General features: G+C 27.5%; 1 protein-coding gene across 1 annotated transcript in view; it reads left to right on the top strand.

The window, feature by feature from the left end:
• Positions 1 to 24,739, top strand: part of LOC109594980 (ubiquitin-like protein 3) — a 58,597-nt gene that overhangs the window by 26,995 nt on the left and 6,863 nt on the right. The gene's annotated exons all lie outside the window — the stretch shown is intronic.

The following is a 24,739-nucleotide window of genomic DNA, read 5'->3' as shown; positions in this document are numbered from 1 at the left end:
TAATAGTAAACTAGATAAATATCTTTGAGTTCTTTTCAGAAATAAATTGATGAAAGTTTGAAACGAGTAAATGTTTTATTTTTAATATTACTTAGATGTTGTAAAAATCCAAATCCGAATAAAGCAGTTTATAAAGGCCAAATAAATCATCTTCAGACTGAAAAATTACCTATACTCCATTCAAACTAGGTACAGAGTAACATAAATATTTTAATTAATATTATTAAAAAATTTTTGTCAAAATGTCTGATTTGGCATTGAATAAAATATTTAACCTTAATCTGGCAAATAATATATTTATAGAATTATCATTAAGCATTTTATTCTTTGATGTTTCGTCTCGTACAATTAAGTCTATTAATTGTTGTGGATAATATATATTAATAGACAAACTACATTGTGTTGACATTAGGAGTACTCTCAACTAAATAGTATTTTTATTTTATTTTAGTGACACTAACAAAGTGCCAATGCAGGTGTACCATACACACTGCTTTTCTTTCCATTTGTTTTGTATGAATCTATGCCAGACCTAACAATAACTTAACCTAGCATTGTTAACGAATTAATTCAACATTCAAGCTCTATCTCCGATCAGTTTATCATGTTACTACTACTTCATAAGTTATAAGTATCGTACTCAAATTTTAACTGGTAATTAATAGTAAAAGAAAATCCATTTTCTAGTGATATTTTAATTTTTATTATATACACAACATTTAACTATTTACATTACGTAGAGTAATAAAACCTAAATTTATACAGTTTATTTCTGTTACTTTAAAAATTCCATGACTAATTACTAAATAATTTCACTGAAAATTAAGATTCTAATTTTATTCCCTATTAATTCTATCTAATTTTAGTGTCATATACTGTGGAATATTTAAAACCTTAGAATTCTTATTTAATTAAATTATAATAAATTACAACACAAATTACAATTACTTTTTAATAGAGTCGTATTAATTACCAATTTAAATTTTCACACAATTTCAGTAATGTGTTTTTAAGCAATCCGTAAATGGGCTTTTTTTCTCAAATCGACCACTTTTAGTCTGCAAAGTTTCCTATAGTCTATTTAAACATAAACATGTGATCACAGGTTGCTGTGTAACATGTTTATTATTGGTCGATTCTGAAGGGTTGGCTCATGTTGATACCTACTTCATCGTGACATTCCGGTTACATATTTATTTAATTTATTATTATTATTTATTTATTTATTTAAAATTATGGTACATAGTATAAATTTTAATTTTCATTTTTATGGTCAAATATTGATTTCAAAAAATACATATTAAAAAATGTAAAAGCCAAAAAAATCAAATTGTCTGATTGGTAATTTTATACATTAAATCACCCTGTATTGAGCCTATAACACTCAATTTTTTAATATTTATATAATATTAATTGGATATTCTTAATTTTAAATACGACCCTGTCATCAATCACTTTACTTCACTCAGTACTTTATGTGAATAAACTATAGGTTCTCTACAAATATGTATTAAAAAAATGCAAAACTAAAAAAAAAGTTCTATTTGTTTGATTTGTCATTGAATAACCCATGTAGAAAATCACCCTGTTGTAACAGTAGTATTTCCAATTTAATAAATGATCTTAATAATTAACCATGATAAATATTGATCAGGCAAACGGGTATTTATTGAACTATCATCAAGCACTTTTAATCTTTGATGTTTCGTCTCGTACAATTAAGTTTATTAAGGATTTTCAATTGTAGTTGCTAATTATTCTTGACAAACAATTTGAATATTGAAAATTAAGATTTGATTTTTTTATTGTATTAAATTTTATTGTAAAATTTCGATAAATCTTAAAATTTAATCAAATTTATTGAAAAATAAATTGTGTAAGAATAAACCGTATATAAAATCGCTCTTTAGCCTTTGAAATATTTCCAATATCCTTTTCATTCCTTAATTTGTATATTTGACATTTTATTGACAAGAGGCAGGAATATGGTATCAAATTTCTTGCTTTCTTTCGATTTGTCTTGTATGTACTTAATAGTAATAATAACTTATCCTAGAATTGTTACCAAATTAATCCAACATTCAGACGTCGTCTTCGTTCAGTTTATCCTTCCCGAGGGACCTTAAGGATTTCCAAAGATTGTCAACTACTTATAACTTATTAGTATCATATCCGACCCCAGATTTTCCTGCCCTTTTCGAAAAAACGTTTCATAAGACGACGTGAAACTGCCAGTAAACCATCCAACTTTTAATAATCGATAGCCGTATCGTAAAGCGTTTTATTCCTTATTGAAAGCCTCGGCCCCGACTTTTACAACGTACTTAAATGCTTTTTTATACATAATCCGGGTGGCGTTATTAAATTTGTTGTGACTTTGGAAAGTTGACGGTGTCAGACGTCCAGACATCATTATAATGTATACCAGCAAATTTTTTCCCACCGTTATGTTTGATTTTGCTTATTCTCTAAAACCTTTTACAAACTGCGATACAATTTATTCGCCCTAAATTTGTTTCCAGTGTTTCGTTCAGTTTTAGTGGCAAAAGTGACGGTTTGCGTGCCTCGCAACTGCTAAAACAACGACCGTGTCAGTTACAGAAATAATCAACGCTATCGACAGCTGAAAGGCTTATGAAATATTCAGTTTCAGATTTGGGCGTTCAGTTACCACGGGACTGAAACGCGACGTAATGACGTCCGCGACGTTCATAGTTGACGCCCTCGTTTGACTATTATATAAATACGAAAATTAATACCGACTGAAAATGTGAATAATTTACATAAAACACATTTTATTCACAGCTAAAATAATGTAATTAATGAAAAAAGGAAATTGTCATTGTCATTTTTTGTTTCCTTTCGTTGTCTGTCGTGATGAAAGTGGATTAGTCTCCTGGAAATTAACCGCAGTCACATCATCGGCGCGTTTCGCTATCTGCAAATCAAATTCGTGGCCGTAATTAAATAACTGTTGGAACGTTTTTCATTTCTTTACGTCGGGAAATAAAACGACCTCTCCGACAATAATGGTCGGCCATTGGAATTGGGTCAGCTTTATTCGATTTATGTCTTAAATAACGCTCCGAGCTTTCGGAAAATTAATTCCAGCATGAACAACGATTTTGTAATTAATTTAAGAATGCATTCAATTATTAATATTGATCAGGACTTAATTGTGTATATTTGGAAAGCACGAAAAGTGGCACAAAGTTAATATTAGATTAACTGAAAAAAGTCATTAAATGCGTGCGATAAATGAAGTGGTCGTTGGTCAGATTAACGTGTGATTACAATAACATTATTCGAAACGAAATCGACATAAATTATAAATGGGGACGTGTGTCAAATTGGTCACTGAACTGAGTGAACATTTTTATTTACGGCAATAAGGAATACGGATTCTATCAGGAAATGTGAACTTTCTCTTTACATATTTCATATAGTAATGTCCATAGTTTTAACACTTTTTTTGACTTAATTCTTCATAAATTCATAAAATTTGAATGTATGATTTAAATTTAAGAGCTTAATCTATTTTTACTTAATAGTTATTGTCATATCTTTTTAGTTACGATTAATTAATTATTGTTACTGACACAATTAATAGGAAACAATGAATGAATCACGAAATTACTAATATGGAACACTGATTAATTCACAGATTTCACTTTCTAGTGATATTACAATTTTTATTGTACACACCACATTGTAAATTGGTTTACTGTGTAAAATAATAAGATGTAACTTTCAATTAAATGGTCATGCTTTAAAAGTTGCACGACAAATTGTTAACCAATAATTATTTTTTAACATTGAAAATTAAAAGCTTTTTTAAATTTCTTTTCTTTCTATTAAATATTAATGGGGTATATTTTAAAAATTCAGTTTTATTATAAATTTGTACTCAGATATTATTAATTGTAATAAAATCAATTACTATAACATACGTTTAAAATTTTAAGCGTGGGTTATATAAATTTTAACAAATTTTAATTAATTTATCAAATTAAGCCATAGTATAAAATAATAAAACATAATTAATTAAATTTAGACGTTGAAGTTGTGAGTGAAAATATTTTTGTTATATTTATGTTGGAACTTTTATTAATAATTGAATAATTTTATTTCTCCATTTAATTAAATTTACTTGTAAAGAGAATAATATTAAAACAATATGAATATGGTTACAAATTGATTTTTAATTGGTAAAATTTATTTCAACTGGGGATTAGTAATAACACAAAATCAATTTCCTAGTGGTATTTTAATTTTAATATACACACAACATTTTATCATTTACAATGTAAAATAATAAAACACAAATTAAAATTGTTACTTAAAAATTCCATGACTAATTATTAAATAATTTCAGCACTGAATTTTCATTCCATTTAATGTTATTGTCATAAATTGTGGAAACTTTAAAATCCTAGAATACAGTTTTATATTAAATTTATACATACTTCATTATTAAATTATAATAATTACACATTTTTATTATTTTTATAATTTTATTGAGTAATTGCCAATTTAATTATATCATTAAAATTAATTTTTCTACTGACTACTAATAAAGCAAAATCATTTTCTATTGAAATTAGAATCTTTATCATTTTATCAGTAATAAACAATATAAAACAATATTAAAATTAAATTTGAATAGTGAAAGTAAATGAATAAAAATCCCTTAAGTTTCATACAAAATATGATTAAAAATTAAAATAATCATAGACTTATCATGGGTTAAAATATTCCTTCCGTTACAATTAAAATATTGATTGATCCAGTTAGAGTTGGTGCATTAAATGTTCTCGGTTGTAATTACATCCAACACTGGGTAAAGAACAAGGCTTCGGAATTAATGTGGATTTCGCTCAGAATTGCCCCGTTATCTTATTGTCATGATTTAAATTCATGTAACTATGAATTTAATAGATTACGTGTTAAGTCTGGCAGTGGAATTACCGTTTTAATTTCCATCCACAGAAGCTGCAATTACTTGAACCGGCAAAGTAACAATGTGACTGTGTGCGCCAGAAAAAGAATTAATATTCTTACACGTACAAAGACTTTCAAACGGATGACTTTTGATCACTACTTTATCTTTTCGAAATTAGTTTGAATTCCTTTAAAAAAATTTGAAATAAAAGACATTAAAGCTGAGGCAACGGTGTTTGCTTCATAAAACAAAATGGATCAATTTTTTATTTGAGACCTTAACATTTTTATTCTATACCTCTTTTAGTTATAAACGGTTGTAGCAGACCAAGATCATGATGATTATTTCTCGTCTTATCAAAGAAAAATGGGTGTTCCAAAATAGTTTTCAAATCAGTACATTGTATAACGAGAATATATTTATGAATGTTTGAATCCAGTTCACTTAGGAGGATTCCAGGGAGTTGTTAACAAGTTTTTGGATCAATACAAATGTCTCGAGTTCGTCCAAAAGGTCGCACCAGAAACTAGATGGTCAAAGTTCTGAACAAGGTGGAAGGTTTCACCAACACAAAATAGAAAGAAGATTTCAATGTTTGTGGGAGGAGGGAGAATATTCGACTGACTGAAAAAATAAATATGCTGGTCGAAGCTTTTACTCAGTTTAGATGGATGGAATACATATATAACTGTAAATTTGATCTACTAAGGCTTGAAGTTCTTATAGTCAAATAAACTATCGATGTAGAATGTAAAACTTGGGATATAAACATTATTTCTTGCTGAAAAAATTCCTACCTTTCTAAATTTTTTACTTTTCTGTTCAGCACAGCCTAGAAATATGTAAAAGGAAATTTTTGTATTTTTGCTGTGAATTAGTGCATTAATTGCATAATAAATGCTTTTGAAAATAAATTTAAAAGAAAATCCATATTGTAGGAGAGGTAACAAAAGCCATATGTACGTCATTAATTTCACGATAAAAACAATATTCAGCACAGAAAAAATTGTGCCGTTTGAACGCCATCCACTCCACAGAGTTCCCGGTTGTGGTTAATTGAAAAACTCCCATACACGACTTTGACATTTACAAAACAACGCGGCAAACGCACTGGCGCACATTGTTTCGCGAAATGGGGGGTGGATATAGAGGGACTGTCGGTGTAACATGACGGCCGTAAAAAAATTCACTCCGCCTTTATGTTGTTGAACTTATGTGCCTGCGTATTTTTGAAGTAGTTTTGCTTTCTCAAATAATGTTCCGTGCAGTACTTTTAAAAGGATTTAGTCTAAATTCGCATCAAAATGTCAAACAATGTTCTGGATTTAATTGAGTCGACGGGAAAAGGTGCGTCGTTTCCGAAACAACGGGGATACGAAATTATTAATTGTACGGCACCGTGAATGCCTGCCGCATTTTCCGTCGGCGAATTAGATCCGGGTGGGGTTTTTGAGATTTTCCCAGTGCCAGGAATCGGGTCGGCAGCGGATGCGGATCTAATTAATATTTATTTTCCGTGTCTACGGTGTAACGTGTTTTTCTTGTTGGGTCTTGTCTTAATTTGGAAGGCTGGGTGGAATTTAGTATGGATTTGGAGCGCCGTCACTTCTGGATAATCCTTGACAAAGCTGATTGTCTTTTATGTCTTTTACTTGTAAATTCCGGATGAAATTATCCTTCTGTATTTGTGTACAATAAACTTGTCTTATAATTTGACGTTGCATCTTTCAAAATAATAATTGAAAGGGATTGAAATTTACTGTTAATTTTTATACATATTTCCATTAATTAATTTGGTAGTTTAATCATATGTATTTCATAATATTTATTATATTATAAGTTCAAATTTTTAAACTTTAAATGAATTCAATGGAACACAATTTTAACTATGAGGTTCAATTTTAGAAAAAATTTATTATATTTTCTATTATTTGGTACCTTACTTTAATAATTTCTAAATCCAAATAATTAAAGAACATAACTTATTAATTCATTTTGTAGTCTAATCACGTGTAATTTCAAAAAATTAATTGAGTGAAGTATAATTTTATTTTTAGAATTCAATTTTTATGATATTTTAATAAACATTTTTAATATTAAGTTTTTTACTCTAATAATTTCCTGTTTTGAAATAATATTTAAAAGAGATAAAAATATATTTTTGAAGCTAAATTGTTATAATATATATTTCTATGAATCAATTTTGTAATTTAATCAATTTTTATAACATGTTGATAAATTTTTGCATTAGTTAACTTTTTCTCTAATAATTTCTAGTTTTGAAATAATAATTGATGGAGATAAAAATTGAATATTTGAATCGAAATTATTATATTTGTAACATAAATTAAATTATAATATATTTGTTATATACATTTCTACAAATTAATTTTATAGTCTAATCATATCTAATTTAAAAAAAAATTATTTAGTCAGACATAATTTTAATTTTGAAGTTAATTTTATTGAAATTTTATTATAATTTCTATTAATTAGTTTTTTACTTTAATAATTTCTAATTCCATAATAATAATAAAGGAGATAAAAATTTCAATTAAACCATTTTATAGTCTAATCACGTGTAATTTCAAAAAATTAATTGAGTGAAATACAATTTTATTTTTGGAATTCAATTTTTATAAAGTTTATTACTGTAATAAATTACTATTTTGAAACAATATCTAAAAGAGATAAAAATCTATTTTTTGAAGCTAAATTGTTGTAATATTTTAATATATATTTCTATGAATCTATTTTATATTTTAATACACATTTTAAATAATTTCCTGTTTTGAAATAATATTTAAAAGAGATAAAAATCTATTTTTGTAGCTAAATTATTATAATATTTTAATACATATTTCTATGAATCAATTTTATACTCCAAACATATGTAATTTTAAAACAATTGAATAAGATAATATTTAATAATAATTTAAAGCTTATTTCTTATACTATTGTAATGTATATTTTGTTTAATCAATTCAATAGTTTAATATTTTCTGTTTTCAAAATTTTCAAACTAATACAAATAAAATTTTATGTACAAGATATTATCCAATTTAAATATAATAATTGAAAGAATTTTAATACGTAATTCACTGATCAATTTTGTAAACTAATTATTTCTTTTTGTTGCAGGTAATCCCGTGGGCATTTCAGATCAACTGTTCAACGAATCTCGATTCGTGCCAGACGGTTTGGTCGAATTATTTGAATTATCTAGACTAATTGGTACAAATAAAAGTTCTTTTGTTCGTCGTTCAAACTGTAAACTATCAATTAACTCGTCAAATATTTCATCGATTCGGAAATTTGCTGCACAAATTGGGTCAGACGTAATTAAATTCAGACAACTTATTTATTCATGATTCCCGATGGAGCAAAACATGGACGGGGTAAGTTTTCCTTGTTACATTGTCTGATAACCTGAATACGCCACATAATACGATTATGCTAGGCTATATTTAATCTAGTATCTTCAATCAATACACGTGTGGTTGGTCTAACTGGATTATGAAAAAGAGTAAAACGCGACCGGTTTTGAAATCCGAAGGGAGAATGTTATGAAAAGGGAATATTTGATGGACGTTCACAAAGGGGTTTTTGTTGCCCACATTTTTCTGATGCAAATGTCCTTAATTAACACAATGTGGTCGATATTGTCTCAAAAGGAATTTTTTAAAGTACTCATTATTGTACATTTGTTAAGATTAAAGATCGGTGCATCCTATGATGAAAAGTTAACAGCAGTAAATCCTCAACACTCACATCGTTGTAAAAGTAAGACCGGGTATTAACGGCGGCAAAAATTTTGATATGAAAATCGAGGGCGGAATGTTCCGCAACCATTTATCATGTGGCAAAAAAGTTTTTAAGACTCCGGACGTAATCGCTTTGTTAAAGTTTACATGTAGACTGTAACTTCATGACACGGTTCCGTAATGACTGTGAAAACGGGAGCACCGCACCAACTAGACGGGATTCCTTCGTAACGACGCCATCGGGGTTTATTAACACCGCCGCGACGGATCGGAAAAACGTTGCAGTTTATATATTTGTGAATAATTAGTACGCAGTTTGTTTTAGACTTGTCTTATCGCGATGCAAATGTCACAATTAAATGCTAATTTATGTCAATAATAAGTCTACATAATTCATAGAAATAAATATGCAACTGTGTATCATTATAATTATCTGCGACTGCTTTGTTAGTAACATAATGTGGAAGACAATTTAGTTTCCAATAAATATTTTCGATTGGGAAAACATTTCAAGTATTTATTAATCATAAACGTTTATAAAATACAAACCGAGTGTTTATTTTAATAATTGCAGATTAATTGTTAAAATAAATACAGTGTTAAAACATGGCTTTGGTTATAATTTTGTTTTTATTAAATGGAGCGGAAAATTATTATTAATTATACATATATTGATTCATCTGGTTTTGTACTATTGGTTTGATAGAATTTCTATAAATAAAATTATTGTTTATTTATTGAAGAGCTTTGTTATATTGAATACAAATGAAATGACAATTTAATTACTGTAATCAAATTCCAGTTCAACTCTAAATCAACGCAAATATTTAATTTTAACCTGGATTTCTGTTTTTAAATTAAGTAAATAAAACATTTAAATTTATAAGAAACAAAAATAAAATATTAAATCCATAAATTATGTTTATCAAATATTTTACACTTTATTGTCATTAGTCAATAATTATTCAGAATATTAAATGATATATTTTCAGGAATTCGATTAATCCATATTTATATAATAACAAATATGAAAATTTAAAATTTATAAACATTGATAAGAATGTTATTATTAAATAGACCTATTTTACAATATTATTATTGGAAATAAAAATTTAATAATATCAGTGGTTCAGTTAAATAATATTTTTGTAATAACAGGAATTACTCACACTGATAGAGAAAATTTATTATTGTAAATAATCTCAAGAATTCAGTTTAATCTTATTCATGAGAAATATTTACATAAAGTTAATTATTTGTTATAGTTTTCATCAACACTCTTGTTATTCTCAGACTTGTTAAAAAATAAAATATCAGTTTCTTTTTCTTTTGTTTATTTAGTTCTAAAATTTGAACAGAAAAATTGAACATTCATATATCTTATTTTTTTCTCTTACTATAAAAAAATTAATTAAATGTTCTATATAATTAAAAATAATAAATTAAAAAAATATTTTTTGTTATTATTTTTAATTTAAAAATTATTATAAATATTTGAAAATTGCTGAAATATTTAAAAAACATATATATTTCTCATTTAATTTTGATTTAAACATAAATTTAATTTTTGAATAAAAGTTGTATCAAATTTATTATTTATTAGAAAAAAGAAATTAACAACTAAAGAAAAAACAAACAGTTGGTGATAATTTATTATTTTCGATTTATAATCTTAAAAAATTTAATTTAATTGAGTAATTATATAAATAATATCAATAAAAAACTAATTCATTCTCAATTTAAGAGAGAAAAAAATGAAATTTAAAATAGTAAATTCTAATAATTTAGTGATAAATTTAAAAATATATATAATTTATAATCTTTGTTAATAATTTAATTAATTTAATATTTTTTTAATTAAAATATTTTGCTTATTTAATAATTAACGTTTTCTAAATACTAAAAAAAACATATCTAAAGATACTGTTTACAATAATAGTATTTTTATTTTTAATTATAAATTATTCATTATTTTATTTATTTTTGAATTTTAAATTATTAAATCTGTTTATTTTGGTTTTTATATTCAAATAGAAAAAATAAATAAATAAATCCATTATTTAACATTATTAATAAAAAATAAATTAAAATATTTTTATATGAATTATTTTTTATTATTATATTATAACGTTGTTTACTAAGTTTATTATTAAATCTTAAATATAAATTTAAATTTTTAACGTAAGCTGTATAGAAAACTAAATATTTAGGAAGGAAGAAATAAAATTAAATATTAATTAATAATTCACAATTTAAGAGAAAAAACAACAAAACAAAGATTAAGTTCCAATAATTTAGTGATAAATTTAAAAGAAATATCTTTTTAGAATCTTTGTTAATAATTTAATTAATTTAATACTTTTTTAATTAGTATCAATCAAAATATAGAAAATTTAATATATATCTAAAGATATTGTTTACAAAAATAGTATTTTTGTTTTTAATTATAAATTGTTCATTATCATTTTATTTGTTTTGATTTTTATGACTATTAAATCTATTTTATATTTTTTATTCAAATAGATTAATAAATTAATTAATTACTTCTTAAATAAAATCAAATTATGATTAAGATTTTCTTGCTTTTTATGCCAATTATTCTTTTTTATATTATTAATTTTTTTATAATATGGTAATTATTATTACAAATTTTCAATATCTCGTAAACTGTGATAATGATACTTAAAAACTAAACTTTTTATTTAATATTAATATACGAGATTACGTCATGTGACATTGCAGCAGAAACTTCAGGATCATTATCACCAATCTTAACACGACCCCCTTCTGTAACTTAGTAAAATGCAAATCGTGCATAAATTTACATAATAAGGTCTCGAGGCTCGCGAATATCAATTTTACGACTCGGCAATAAAACACACAAAAGGACACATCTCCGATACGTCGGGGAATCCCACACACACACACACATAGTCATTGTATGAAATGCATGAACTGATGGAACGGGTCCGTACTGATAATTGTGCACGTCTCTTTTAATATCGCCCGCGTTCGAATCCGGGTTCATCCACCCCCGCGAAACAATGCGGCACACATCTGATACGATGCTGTGGTGTGGCGGTTGGGGGAGTAAGGGGGGTGAGTTTTCCGCGGAAATTGAAACGGACGCGCCATCGCGATACGGCGTTTGTAGTGTCAGCGTGCGACGGTGTGTGTATTAACTTTTGATTGTTAATCGGGTCGGTGTTGTCTGGACGGCTCCCGCGTTTCACCGGAAGAGTTAGTCATCTGGCACGAAGGAAATTCAATTGAGGGAGGGCTGAATCACACGTAAACTTATTGACTTTGCGATGTGGGAGTGAATTGGATCTTGTTGTTGTCTTAGCCCTCAACTATCATACAACAGTTAAAAGGGTATTCAATTGTCTAGATAATTGAGTACTACTTGACTCATGAACAAAATAATTGAAAGGTAAAAAGTCGTCTGGAAGATTCTTGTTTTTGCTTTTGTCTCATCCATCAATCTTCGCCTTCCGACGATCATAAAACCATATTCGGCGGAGGGACGGTGAAAAACGGGCGTCGTTAGATTTCCCAAGACGCGATAAAATAATTTATCGTCTGCGATGGCCACATTGCCATTGAATTTACTGTCCGAAGGGCCCAAAACCGATCGATGTCTGGTCTACGTACAAGCCCAACATAATTTGACGTAATGGTGCGAAGAAAATCATTCCAGAATCTCCAGCAAAGCGTTAACATCCACCGGTTTGGATGAAGTAACGTCGCGGCACAAAGACACCGGCCGGGCGTACGTGTGGGTGGCGGAGGATCACCTAAAAGGAAATTATTTCGGTGTCTGGTGTCCCGTTTAATTTCCAGATGCATGAATCATTGGATCCGAGAGAGAGACGTGCACAATAAATAGGTTGTTGGCCGCGCCGGTCGTTCGCATCCGACCGTCCGATTCGACCGACACACGCTCCTTAAAATCGATAGGTTTCGAACTGAAAACATTTACAACTGATCACTGTCCGTTTAAATGCGCTGCAGGAATTTTAAAATTGGAATTCCACAAACCAGTGCAGCGATGAGCGTCGTTTCATTAAAAAGGGGTCAGCTTTTTTTCAAAGTTTTGAACTTGTTCGGAAGTTTAATATAACGCCAAAGGGAAACCGTCTCATACATAGTTTATTTATTTGTTGCTGCTACGAGATTAAACTATATATATTAAACTTTCATAGTGGTCCATTAATTGTTTATAGACTCTAATACTGCTTTTATATTAAATTTATTTTATTATTAAGGAAAAAATAATGAACATTCTATAATAAAATTGTTAACTTTAAAGAATAACGAAAATTTATTACAATAAAAATAAGAAATGATCAAAATTTCAAGTTTATCATGAAATTTCCTCCAATTTTTTACAATTTTAAAGTCAATTTTGAACTTTTAAGATTTAAAAAAAAATCTGTAAATATACAAAAAAATCTCATTGCCAATTGTTGTAAAATTGTTCATTTTTTAATTCAAGATTTTCATAAAATTTCCACATTTTTTTTATAGTTTTAAAGTAAAAATTTTGAAATTTTGAAATTTGTTTAAGAAAATACATGAATATACTAAAAAATATATATATATATATATATATATATATATATATATATATATATATATATATATATATATATATATATATGTATAAAATCATGTTAATTAAAAGCAATAATTTTTCAAATCAGAAATATATGTATTAATTATTAATCATGAATAATTAATTATTATTAAAATATACTATTATACTAAATTATATAATAAAGAAAAGAAGAAAGAACGAAAAAAATACTTTTTTTTAATTTCCACCATTTACAAAAAGTTTAAATTGAATTAATATGATTCTATAATTTCTAATTTTAAACAAACTAAAATTTGATTATTATCAACAACTTCTACATACAAATTCGTATTAATTAACAAAATTTTTAATTATCACTCATATTTTATTTTATTATATTTAATTTTAATGATAAAAATTAAAAAATAACCATTTATATTTGGTTATTTGAAAAATTTGTTCTTTTTATACAATATATATTTATAATTAATAAATATTAAAAGAATTTTTCAGAATTAACTTTAATATAGTCAAACTTTTTTGGATTAATCTAAATGCTTTGAAAAGCTTATTAAAAAATAATTATATGTAAATATTTATTATGTATTTCTCAAAATTATTCAATAATTTTTATCCTTTTACTTCTCAATAAAATTTCGTCAAAAATATTATATTTGAATTTTTAAACATTTTAATATTTTAACAAACGGGATCAAAATAAAATATTTGTTAAAAATCACGAAATAAAAAATAAAAAATGTTTTACAATATGTTTTCAATTAAAATAAAGATTTCTTGCCTTTTATGTTTGTTTATTTGAAATATTTGTTCGTTTCTGTTGTTGTTTTACTCAATTACTAAATATAGGGAAAATTAAAAAGATAGAATTTTTCATAATTAGTATTGAAACTAAAAAAATATGATTTAATTTAAATGTTTTTTATTAACTTATTTGTTTTTAAATTATGAATATTGTTTTTTATTTATTCTAGTTTTAATATGCTTAAATTTAACAAATATTTTAATTTACGTATGATATTTTTATGTGAATGATTTTTAATTATTAAAAATTTGAATATTATATTGTTAAACATAAATATAAAAGTGGCTAAAAACCAACAAAATGGATTATATGTTAAATATGTTAATTAAATTTTGTATGTTGAAAAGACAATTATTGTGTATTTAATTAAAATTAATGCATACTTTTCCACGTAAATATAGTTGTTTGAAAAACTGGTCGTTTCTGTTCTATTTACTCATAATTTGTTGCATATCCTGTTTATTAAAATACGGAATTTCGTATATAATACTGTTAAAGTTAAATATAAAATAAACACAAACACAGTATTTTATGCATCCAGCAACAAATTCTATGCATACCTCAAATGCTTATTAATCGCTAATGTTTATTCCGCTTATTTAAAATTCCGAGTTGCACAAATTAGTCCAATTAACTTATATTTTACGTATTTCATGAATGTGAAGCTCCGACTTAAAAACACGGCAGTAATTCCAACTAATCAGCAGCCTCCCACGCCAGAATCTCTCCACAAAGGAGAAGCAAACGCCACACCAGCCCCCCACAGAAATTGTTTTCCGTGGCATTATATGCTGGGGAAATATTTGTGTGTCTATTACCTGAAACGGGGCCGATAATTCCCCTTTCTCTCGGCCATCTTTATTAAATTCAACGGAATCCAGCATCGTGCCAGGGAATTTCCAATTGGGATAACATCACGAGAAGTAAGATCGCGTTACGAGCATGGCGTCGCCGTCAATTAATGTAATTTGGTAATTTGTTTTTTCTTTTGTTTTCACAACGTTCGGCACAAATTGAGCGCTACTGCGAGCAGTTGATCAAAAAGTGGATCAGCGATGTACAGTTTCAAATGTACGTGTCGTACAATTTGTTGGAGCACGTCATTTGTTCTTGGAGAAGCGACCTGGAAATGTTACATCATTATGTCGATAATAGGGTAACGTGTTGTTACTGTTTTTGTTATTTTTTATTGGAAGAACAATTTGAGAGCTAACAAAATTGAAAATTATTAAGTGAATAATAAATATAATAACATATATCTTATAATAACATATTTACATGAATATAATTTTAAATGGAGTAATAACACTGCATTACATACAAATTTCTTATTTTCAAATATAGAAAATTTCTATATTTATAGTGGTATGTTTCATTGCAATTCCAGGAAAAACTTGGCAAGATTTTGGAACAAAACAAATGACCCAATTACGCCAGAAAAATCAACTCATGCTACAAAAGTACAGTGCAGTTGGAAAACATAATCATACCAATATATTTTAATTGGATTTCCAGGTCCAAACAAGACAATTAAGATTCATTTTCTCTTCGGTCATTTGATTTTATTTTCAGAAAATCTGGGTGGTTAAAATGACGGAGATTCGATTCCATATTTGAACTTGATTGAGTAATATTGCTCTATCGATCTATAAAATTTAATTACATGGGTGTGTCTAGGTCATAAAGAATCAAGTTGTAAACAAGAAAATAAAATAAAATTTGTCTTCAACGGTTCAACGTCGTTACATCTTAATACAAAATAAAATAAACTGAAATTGCGACCAACTAGGGCTCTTAAACTTTCGCCGAAAATTATTAGTGGGTAATAGCCAACATTATGTGCTTGATAAATAATGTACCATTACCAAATTTATTTTCTTCATCACATAATAAAATTACGTATCTGAAACAATGGTTGGTATCATTTTTCGTGCGTCCAATAAATGAATGCAATTAAAACTGACAATAAACTCGTTTGTTTTTGATTTAGTAGCGTTAGACGGTGAATCGGTATTTATCGTGTTGCCGTGTAAATATTAATATTACAAAACCACATTTCACTGGAATAATTTAAACAATGGAATGTTTTCCATTTTAATAATTCAACCCAGTTGGAATTTAAAATCGTTAAGGGCTAAAGCCAGAAAAAAACCAAATGTGTTACGTACAATTATTCGATTTTGTGGACGATCAAATTGGAAAAAGATTAAAATCGCATATTTACGGGTTCAAACATTAAAAAACAACAATTTGCAGGAGAAGTTTATTGTGTGTCAAGTAGTGTGTTTTGGTGGTTTCCCTAAACCATGAATGGAATTGAATTACAAAGTTTAATGGTTAGGACTTTGTCACTTCTAGTTTAAATTTAAATGAAAATTGGAGCATGAAGTTGAGAGTACTGTACAAAAGTAAATAATTAAATATTTAAATGTTAGGTTTACGTGTTTTTAATCGATTAATAAAAATAATAAAAGCACAATTTCGAAAACTTAAAAATAAATAACGTAAATAAAAACTATATTATAATTAAAATGTGAGCTCATATCTGAAATTAATTTCCAGTAGAAAAAATTGTGCATAAATAAATTTAAAACGATGTATGAATAAACTCAATAATATTAATAAATTACATTTTAATTGTAAATAATTATCAGAGGATAATAGTTTATATTTGTAAACTTGGAATATTCGAAATGGTTGTTGTCGATAAGACCGATTCAAATAGAGTAAGTGACTAAAAATGGTCAAAATATGTGTATATCAGTTTCTATGTAATGATAGTTTGGTTCAATAATATGACTCCATTAATCTGTAGTAGGTATTTGAAAACTTTGGAGTTCCAAAAAACTGACACGTTACTTTAGCCCAAGCCATAAACAAGAAAATACAATCAAATTTGTCTTCATCGGTTTAATATCGTTGCATCTTAATAGAAAGATAAAATAAATTAAAATTGCGTCACCCTCTAGGGCTCTCAAGCATTCACAAAAAATTATTGATGGGTAATAACCGACATTATATGCTTGTTAAATAATACACCATAACCACATTTACTTTTCTCATCATAATAAAATAAAATTGTTTATCTGAAACAAAGCTCGATATCATTTTTCGTGCGTCCATTAAATGAACTCGGTTAAAACTGGCACGTTTGGTTTTGATTTAGTAGAGTTTCACGATGAATCGATATTTATCGTGTTGCCGTGTAAATATTAAAATAGAATTACAAAACCACATTTCACTCGAATAATTTAAACGACGGAACGTTTTCGATTTTAATAATACAATACCATTGAAATTTAAAACTGTTGAGGGCTAACGCGAGAAAAATAACGAATGTGTTACGTACAATTTTATTATTCGATTTTGCTGACGATGAAATCGGAAAAATGATTAAAATCACGTAATTTACGGCAGAGTTCAAACATTAACAAACATCAATTTGCTGAAGGAGTTTATTGTGAGTCAAGTAGGGTGTTTTGGTGGTTTAATGAATGAATGGAATTGAATAACAAAGTTTAGTGGTGAGCTCTTTGTTACTTGTAGTTTAAATTTAGCTGAAAATTGAAGTATAAAGTTGAGGCTACTACATAAAAGGGATTAATTAAATATTTAAACAAATAAATTATAAATAATTAAAATACAAAGAAGACTATCAATAGGTTTAATTTTTTAAATCATAAAAATTAAAACAGTATAAGCAGAAGTTTGAAGAGTTAAATAAATAAATAAAATAAATATTTTTTAGTTTTTCCACATGTTTGTGGTGAGTAAATAAACCATAGTTTAATTAAAAACTGAGTTCATATCTAAAATTAATTCCTGGTTGAAAAATTTGTATATAAACACTACAAATATAAAAAATTGAATAAATAAAATCACTCAACAATATTAATAAAATATGTTTTAATTATATTGTCAGAGGTTAATTTTTAATAGTAATAACAACAATAATTCATTTAAAATTCATTTTCAATAAAAAATATTTTTAAATAACTGTTTTATTAAAAAAAATTAAATACAGACTAAAATGTTTAATAAATAGTAATTAGATTAATTTTAATTTTTACATTAAGATGAAAAATACAATATTTTTTTGGATACTAAATATTTTATAGAATGAGATAAATTATAATGCTAAAAAATCAGGGTATAATTTTTGGCTTAAAAGGACTCAAATTAATTGAATAAATTAGAAATTTGAGATTAAGTAAATAATTAATAACTAAAAAATTAATCATCCGAAATTTAAATAACGTTAAACAAAATTGTATATATAATGTATATATATATATATATATATATATATATATATATATATAAACACTCCTGGATAAAAGTTTGGAAACCTTAAAATTGAATTGTTTCTTGTTCAAATAATTGATAAACACTGAATAAAATTACTGTTCAGTATCCTGTATAAGGAATTAATAAAAATGCTTCTATAAATTTTATTCACTTTTATTAAGATTAAAACGTACAATAGAATTTTTATGTACAATTATACTTTTTTATTTGCACATAAGTTTGGAAACCTTATTAAATAATTTAATTTTCGAATAATAAACCGAAAACAGATAGAAGCATTAATATTTTGTCCTTCCTTTCTTTTTATTTCTTAATTTTTGATAGTATTATTGAGTGATAAAGCCATAAATCGTTTATAAATGGCTGCTGGAACCGGTTTAATCTCCATTCATCTCCTCTCAAACAATTATCATTGTTGTCCGTCTTCCGGCTTGTGAGAACACCTCCTCCTATCCCCATTTAGAATCAATTACGCCAAAGAAAACAGTTGCTAGCACAAAATACATTCTTACATAAACCACGTAGGTGTCTCTCTCCATATGTTCATGTGTGTGTGTGTGTGAAAATTTATATGGTGAACTTTCCAGGCCGAACTTTTACGTAACGAGAACGGCCGAGCGCTTCCTGCATAATCCAACGGTAGACGTTCTCGCATCCTAAATAATGCACGTTTCCCGTTTCTTGACGAAACCACATAAGTAATTCACCCACATCAACGAGCGCGCCTAATTTGTATAATTCGCCTGTAAATATGGCATGAGTCACCGGCGGCGGCGCAGCCAAAAGAAAACGGCTGTTCTGCAACGGCGATGATAAATTCAGCATCGATGGAAATGCCTCCCGACTACTGACATTGCGTCGCCGGTTTCACGAGCAGACGTGTTACGCTGTGGCATTTGATTTACGACGCCGCCACCGAATTATTTCGAAACGGCTGACGGGACACTGTTTTCAATGTGCGGTGGATGAATGACTGGATTTGCATTCGGGTGCACCAATTCCCCAGATGTGTGTTTATCCCTTGTTGTCTTGGTGTAAACGCTTTTGTGAATTATGCGGTGTTTAAATTTAATTATCGTTAGATGCCCGGATAAGCAATTAATTTGCTTTGAAGTCAGCCAATAATTTTTTACTAATGTTCTACAAACAAATTCATGACAGAAAAAGAAAATTTTTCAAGTTAGGGAAATGAAGAAAAGATCATCTACAATTTTGACATCAAATATCTGGAATAAATATGGATGAGGTAGAACTTCCCATTTAACATACTAAGACTTCCCTGTAAACTATATTACATTCCGACATGTGATTTTTTATTGAAAAAGGTTATATTAAAGTTAGTATTAAATTTAAAAGACTCAACAGGTCAATATTTATAATTTTATTTTTTTATTTTTTTAATGATCGAAAAAAAAAGTACAAATTGGTTTATTTTGGCTATTATGGGTATTTCAAAAGATCCACAAACCGAATTTATTAAAATTTATAGCCGCAAACTGCATTTTGATAACCTCCTCAAATATTTACCAATATTGACGTTTTACGGTGAAATATCCTTTTTATTTATTTATTTTTGCAAATATTACAGGCACTTTTTTACGTAATATGAAATATTTATCCAACAAATGTATAATTCAAAATTTCAATATTGGAAAAAATCCAGAGAAAGAATATTTTTTGTTAAAATCATTTAATGTTTTTGAGATTTACATGCTTTAAAATTATATTTTCCCATGGAAAAAATGGTGGATGAGGTAGAAATTCTCTTTTAACATATGTTGTCTTGTACTGTGAAGAAGAGCTGAACCCATTTTCTGTGGTCTATGACTACTCATCTTTGAATTGAGTTTGGTTCTTGGGTAAAGACTTTTTTTCACTCATTTTTCGTCTCTTGGTACTATCAATAAAAGGCTCATTTGCATTGCATAAAAGAACAGAGTTGGCAATTGTCTAATGTCTAATTTTGTATTCTTCCCTTAATCATGTTTCTAATGGTTGATTCATCACAGTTTAATGACTAGTTCATTTCCAAAAAAAATGTTTTAAAAACCATTTAATAAAAAATAAATACCAAAACCAAAAAAGCATTAAAAAGCATTCAAATAAATGATGTATATGAAATTTAAATTACTTTTTCCGGTGTCCATTATAAAATAATCATTGTCCATAACGTCAACGAGCTAGTCCTCGATCATATCGCATTTCGTGATGGTTTTCATGGAGTGTTTGAGTCAATTTTATACAAACCACGTCTATTAACAAGTTGGCAAACGATCCTCACGCATACACTTCATACGTCGATTGTCAGCATGACGTCGAAAAGTACGCATAGAGGACGAGGACATTTTGGAGTTGAATGCGCGAGTCGAAATCTACGTTGCAAAAAGAACGGCCGGTAATAATCCCAGATGGCAACAATAACGCGGAAATAAAAGTGCGCTTGTTAAATCGTTACGATTATGAACGATTTAACGCTTTTATATTGTTAGGTGGATGGGAATCTCGTTATAAAATAAATGGCGGATGATTTGATCGCCGTAAAACTGTTCTCTAGTGGTTTTATGGCAAGAAGCATTTCAGTGATGAGGATCATAAAACTGTTTAAAAAATTCACGATTAAGTGGTAGAATTTTAGTTGCCATTTTACGACCAAGTTTTAAATAATATGGGTCATATTTATTCTGTTAACTATTTTAGACAGGTGTTTTCTAAAATGTATAATAATTAAGATGAAGAAAAATGAAGAAAAATTGAATTATTACTGTTACAAATTATTAATAGAATAATTTTAAATAAATTAACAACAAAATAATATCAAAATTATAATATATGATAATATAAAATTCAGTCAGAAAGATTTTTAAATATAAAAAAAATATATAAAACACAAAATTTGGCGAAAATTGTATTTTGGAAAACTTTTAAATATTTACAAATTTATAAAAAATAAAAAATATTTCTAAAATTGGTAAAAATTTGATAAAATATGGTTATTTAGTTATTTTTTTATATGAATATCCAAAAATTATAAAATATTAAGAATAATTTATATATAATTATAATATAATTATATATAAAATTCTAAAAATATATATAAAAAATTAAATTACAAAAATTATAAAAATGGAAAAAATCAAAAAAATTAGGATTAATTTCAAAATTTTCAAATATCTATAAAAATTGAAAATTTATAAAAGTTATAAAAGAAAGTTATAAATTATACACATCTGTAAAAAATATAAAAATCATATAAATTTTCCTAAAATTGATAAAAATTCATTAAAAATCAAAATGTTGATAAAATTATATTATTTCTTATAAAAGCACAAAATATATCCATAAAAGTTAAAAAAGTTAAAGTTAAATATATCAAAATTAATATATTGTTTAAAATCATCAAGCTTTAAAGTATAATTCGTCAACAATTTTCAGAAAACACTAAAAATCCAAAAATTGGACAATTCTGATAATATATACTTAAATTAATTAAATAAAAAAAAGTTATTTTTTATTATTATTATATATTTAAATATTTCTAATTATATTATCCTGAAATTTGGTTTAGATTAGATTCTTTAATTCTAATTCAAACAAAAAGTTATAAATAACTAAAAAATTTGTAAAAATCCTGAAAAAAATAAAAATAAATAAATTTAATAAAAAGTATATATTTAAAAGATTCTCAAATAATTGTATTACCCTGAAAATTTTAGAAATTTCACAAATTAGTTTTGCTGGCCTGATTAGTTTTAAGTCGGAACTGTCATTGCGGAATAAACAATGCTAAAAATAGCGAGAGGCCTTCTTTGTTCATCCCCACGAAAACAGCAACGACAATCGTTCAATTAGCCGCAGCGGTCGGAGGCGTCCGACACCGCCGACGAGAATTTAAAGGTGTCCCGGGATCGGCGAAGGCGTCGGGTGCAACGGGCGGCCCGCTCCCCCGGGACCCGGTCCCTCGTCCCGCAGCTGCACACTAGGTCACGCGGCGGCGGGGGTAGCGCCGCTCCCTGCCGAATCGATAGCCCGGCGCGTTGCACTTATCAACTAAACTGTGTGTTAGGGGGGTTGGCGGGGCGACAAGGCGACGGTGGCGGCGGCGGGCCGATGGCGCCCTTTGATTACGGCGGCCGCCCCCGGAATGCGACGTGCCTTTTGTGTTGCGCACATTTTTTGTTTCGGGTGCCGTTTGTGTCGGTGGGTAAAGGCCGGTCTGCGGAATTGGAGGCGGGCGAGACCGATGGCCCAATTTGGTCTGTTGTGCTTTGTTGTCCGTAACTAAAATTGAGTCGTTTAATACAAAATGTTCCGTGGTCATGTTTCATCACAATAATGATCGACATAAAAAAAGAAAGGTCCTACGGTAGTTAACGTCTAGTCGGATATATTCCCATAATTTTTTATACCTTTTTCTTTACAATGTAAAAAAAGGCTTTATATTAATTGTTCATAAAACTAAAGTTTTTCAAAAATGTTCAGTTTTAGTCACAATAACATTTTATTTTCAGAAAAAAATTATATCGAAAATTTTTTTTCAGTATTTTTTGAAATTTTTGTTGCTTTTCAATCATTTTTCAGAAAATTATGAAAATTTCATTTATGAAATATTTGTTTTTTCAAAAATTATCTTATTTCTAGACTATCATAAGATTATTAATAACCAAATGAAGTGTTATCAATTTTTTCACTTATTTCATTTCTTATTCTATATTCTTAATCAGACCAAGTTTACGAATTGTTGAGATTAAGACAAATAATACAAATTTCTTAAACGTCTTCGAAGTTGCTTTACAGAAAAAAATTTAAAAAATTATAGAATTAAAAAAAAATAGATTAAATTGCAGATGTCCCACAAATAATTATCAAATAACTCCATTTTAATATGTTTATATTAAAATAAAAATGATGTGACACATGAAGGTTAAATGTCAATATGCTTATTGTTTTTGACATGACTCGAAATTCCAGTAAAAAATAATGTCGATCACGGTAAGGGTAAAGCCGACAATGGGAGAAATGTTCGAGCTTGACACAAATCCGGAAGAGACTATTAACGAATTTAAACAGAAGGTGGCTGCTATAAAGAACGTTCAGGTGAACGATGTCCGAATGGCAATCGGAGGAAGGTATCTGAAGGACAAAAGGAAAATGGAATCTTACCAAATCACTGACGGGACCATCCTCGATATGATTATTGTACTCAGAGGAGACTGATTTTGTTGAATGTTTTTCTGTGATGTCAGTATAATAAATGTTAAAAAATCTTTAGTAATGTAGTTTTTCTGACAAATATGGTGTAAGAAGCTTTAATAGCTATACTGGTACATACATTTTATTTTCTAGAACAAAATTCAAAAATCTGTATTTATGATTATCATTTTATTAATAGAAGAAACATTACTCTGCTACTCGTAGATTTTGTGAAATCAACCTGAAATTAAATCAGATAATAATAGTTAGTTTCTGCATTTTGCATCATTTCTTGTATAACTGTTTATGATAATTGGTTTGCCATATTTCAGTTTCTAAATTGAAAGGAAAGTAATCTAGCTGAAAGGACAGGAGACATATTTATTCCTATAGCACAGATTTAAACAATTTTAACATAATTATCAATTCTCTTCGAAAATATCATGCCACCACATCCTTAAATGACAACCAAGGTTGTGCATCACTTTTATTTAATTTATACACAATTTTGTCATCATTCTGAACCACTTACGGATTTGAGGATCTTTGAACAAACATTCTTTTACGTTTTAGAATGACAGTTTCAGAAAAACATGGGTATTAAAATGCAGGGTGAATGAAGTCTTAAGTTTTACTCTCAATAACAAAGAACAAAAGAAAGAAAGATAATTTAGTAAACCTACAAACCATATAAGAAATAAGGATAAATTGACATCTGCAAAAAAAAAGGTGATTTAGCCTGTTACAGTTCAAGATAAAAATATACTAAAAACTGTATAAGACTCTGTCTGGGAAATGACCGTATTTATTGTATACGAAGTGGTAGTTGCAGGTTTGTGAGCCCAAAATACTCATAAAAGAGTGTTCTACACATTCAAGTAGAAAAAGTATTGGTTCTTATTTGTTTTCTGATATTCTTAATGCTTAAAAATCTTAAAATACAAAAAAGAGTTGAAAAATGACTGTTCTTCCTGCTGAATTATTCATTATTATTGACCTACTAAACTTGAGAAATCAAACAAGGATTTAAAATGTTCTTCTAACTTTTTTCTACAATTTAAAAAAAAAAAAAATCAGACTAAAATACCTTTAAAACGATTGAGTATACATACCAATATGCACCACCAAGTACT

Source organism: Aethina tumida, chromosome 7 (assembly GCF_024364675.1).
Source record: "Aethina tumida isolate Nest 87 chromosome 7, icAetTumi1.1, whole genome shotgun sequence".
Taxonomy (NCBI): Eukaryota; Metazoa; Arthropoda; class Insecta; order Coleoptera; family Nitidulidae; genus Aethina; species Aethina tumida.
Note: the sequence above shows the minus strand (reverse complement) of the source record. Positions and strands in the feature narration are given on the sequence as shown.